At 43.9% G+C, this 3,411-nt stretch overlaps 1 long non-coding RNA gene across 1 annotated transcript; it reads right to left on the reverse strand.

Moving 5' to 3' along the window:
* Positions 1 to 1,061: 1,061 nt before the first annotated feature.
* Positions 1,062 to 3,136, reverse strand: LOC129160587 (uncharacterized). The gene is made up of 2 exons (XR_008561170.2): positions 1,363 to 3,136; positions 1,062 to 1,224 (listed from the first exon to the last, which is right to left on the reverse strand). It is a non-coding gene; the product is annotated as an uncharacterized lncRNA (long non-coding RNA).
* Positions 3,137 to 3,411: the final 275 nt, after the last annotated feature.

Raw genomic sequence — 3,411 nt, forward strand, 5'->3', positions numbered from 1 at the left:
TGCAGCACCCAAGATCGCTTCAGCTTTAGTTGACGAACAGATAGCCGGACGTTCTCCTTCAGGATGTTTTGGTAGACGGTAGAATTCATGGTTCCATTTATCACAGCAAGCCTTCCAGTTCCTGAAGCAGCAAAACAACCCCAGACCATCACACTGCCACCACCATATTTTACTGTTGGTATGATGTTCTTTGTCTGAAATGCTGTGTTACTTCTACGCCCAATATAATGGGACATTTACCTTCCAAAAAGTTCAACTTTTGTCTCATCAGTCCACAAGGTGTTTTCCCAAAAGTCTTGGCAATCACTGAGATATTTCTTAGCAAAATTGAGACGAGCCCTGATGTCTTTTTGCTTAACAGTGGTTTGCGTCTTGGAAATCTGCCATGCTGGCCATTTTTGCCCAGTCTCTTTCTTATGGTGGAGTCGTGAACACTGACCTTAATTGAGGCAAGTGAAGCCTGCAGTTCTTTAGAAGTTGTCCTGGAGTTTTTTGTGATCTCTCGGAGGAGTTGTGTCTGCGCTCTTGGGGTAATTTTGGTCAGCCGCCCACTCCTGGGAAGGTTCACCACTGTCCCATGTTGTTGCCATTTGTGGATAATGGCTCTCACTGTGGTTCGCTGGAGTCCCAAAGCTTTAGAAATGGCTTTATAACCTTTACCAGACTGATGGATCTCACTTACTTTTGTTCTCATTTGTTCTTGAATTTCTTTGGATCTTGGCATGATGTCTAGCTTTTGAGGTTCTTTTGGTCTACTTCTCTGTGTCAGGCAGCTCATATTTAAGTGATTTCTTGATTGAAACAGGTGTGGCAGTAATCATGCTTGGCTACAGGATGTTGTTCTCTCCCTAAATAAAACTATCATTTCAAAACTGCATTTTGTGTTTACTTGTGTTATCTTTGACTAATGGTTAAATGTGTTTGATGATCAGAAACATTTTGTGTGAGAAACATGCAAAAGAATAAGAAATCAGGAAGGGGGCAAATAGTTTTTCACACCACTGCAACTGCTTATCCGAGTTAGGGCTGATTCTATGAATGGAGCACAATCACTAGAGAGCTTTTCATCACAGCAGTTTTTATTCAAGACTCAGTTGAACCTTTTTCCTACAGTTCCAGCGTTTTTGTTGTTAAACTACAGCTGGTAAGTGCCTGTCTTACAGTTGTTTTATCCTACAGACAAACAAATCAGAGCCTGAAGAATGATGTAGCTCCAGCTGAAACCTGAAACGGAACATTCAAATTTGGTTAAACTTAGTTTGTTCAGTCAGACTTTGCTGATAAAAATGAAAACATTTTGCTTTAAAAAATGAAATATTGTACATTAATAAATGTATGTAGAGATAAAATTAAAGAATTTACCTGAGGATCCGACTCCATCCATCGGGGGTGAGGTGACGGGTTCTAAAGGGAACAAATGGCTCGTCAGGTTATGTTTGTTTCTTGCAAGTGAGAGGTTATTCAATTCTGATTTTCGTCCTTGTGACATCACAAATGGTGACGTTTTGAAATGACTTTTTTTAGACACATAATTCCTAAACCAAACACTGACAAAAAAATGGATGGACATATTTTTATCGAGTTTGGAGTATTTATGGAGAACGTACACATGATAGCAATAAGGGTGTAAAAGGTGAGCTTTGCTTATGTTCCCTTTTAAAGAAACAAAACTGATTCATCAAATTATTTGTTTTCTTTGTGTAAATTTGTTGACAGCAAGCTCAAAGTTCAAAGCCACTTCTTTTTTATTTTTATTGATAAAACATCAAATCGTGACTGAAAGACGACACGGTTAGTTAAATTAAAACCAGTTTCTCTAAAATCTGTTTATATTCCTAACCAATAATGGGTTGTTCACAGGTGCTCTGGCTCTTATCCTACGGTATACAATGACAGTGTGGATCTAGTGATGAAACCCTGCACAGCTTGTAAATAATATACTCTCTGGGGAATGTGGATAGCTGTGACACCGTATCGCTTCAGCACTTTTTAAATCACTAACAACATTATAGAATCTGCCCTGCCCTGCCCTGCCCTGCCCTGCCCTGCCCTGCCCTGCCCTGCCGGTGTTGTGAGCTGGGAGGTGAGCACTCCACACACACCATGACATCACCTGGCTTGTGAGTTCTGTTTTCAGGAGAGAGAGCAGCAGCTGCAATCGATCAGCTGATCAGTGGGTGGCCTTCATAAGGAGGACGGAGGACACTGCTAAGCCGCCGGATGATTACGCCTACTGGTAGAGTCCCAGCCACAGTGTTAACTCGATTTTGAAACCTTGACTTTGAACTGTCGGATCTTAGACTTTGAACTTTGAAACCTTAGCCTTGAACTTTTGTAACGTGTTTTTGCTAGCGATCTTTTGCTCAGATTTTGCTCTCGTTTTGTCTCAGGCTCAGTCATCTTTCCATACACCACCTCCTCGCTGAGACCTTTTGGATTTACTACTCGACCATACTACGTCTGGACTTCACTCCCGGTTCCTGTCCTCCTCACGGCACTAACTGCTCCCAGCACTACAGGCTCTCTCTCTCCTTCCCTCCGGTTGTAAAACCTTGCCGATCTTCATCACCCCGGAATACTCAGTCACTCTCCCAGCTCACCCCTCCCTGGAGATCCTCCATCACGCTACATCTGTAAGTCCTCCTACCAAACTCATCCTCTACCACACTACAGTTTCAATAAGGGACTCACCTCTGTTTCCCTTCCCTCAGACGCTGCTCCCGTTTACCCATTCACTGGATTTCCAGTGCACCCTAAGTTCTAGTTACCAAATAAATCTTTATTTTTTCACATCCTGCTCCCGTGTGTTGATTCTGCATGTCTTGGGTTAAATCAATACCTCAGATCATGACAGCAGGGCTGCCCTGCCCTGCCCTGCCCTGCCCTGCCCTGCCCTGCCCTGCCCTGCCCTGCCGGTGTTGTGAGCTGGGAGGTGAGCACTCCACACACACCATGACATCACCTGGCTTGTGAGTTCTGTTTTCAGGAGAGAGAGCAGCAGCTGCAATCAATCAGCTGATCAGTGGGTGGCCTTCATAAGGAGGACGGAGGACACTGCTAAGCCGCCGGATGATTACGCCTACTGGTAGAGTCCCAGCCACAGTGTTAACTCGATTTTGAAACCTTGACTTTGAACTGTCGGATCTTAAGCCTGGTTTATGCTTCTCCGTCAGCTCCGCAAGGGACAGACACGCACGGATTGACGGAAGCGTTTTGCTCTTTTACTTCTCCGTCTCCTGGAGAGCGTTGCAAAGCAATTGCCCGGCAGGACAACAGAGGGCGTAGTGCTGTTCTTTGGTATCCTGTCATGTATCGGTCCAAGATCGTGTGTTTATTTTGTGTTTATTGTGTATATAAGAGACTTTTAACACGGACATATTTGTCTCTCATTCTCCCACAGCTTCATGCGCT

Source organism: Nothobranchius furzeri, chromosome 8 (assembly GCF_043380555.1).
Source record: "Nothobranchius furzeri strain GRZ-AD chromosome 8, NfurGRZ-RIMD1, whole genome shotgun sequence".
Taxonomy (NCBI): domain Eukaryota; kingdom Metazoa; phylum Chordata; class Actinopteri; order Cyprinodontiformes; family Nothobranchiidae; genus Nothobranchius; species Nothobranchius furzeri.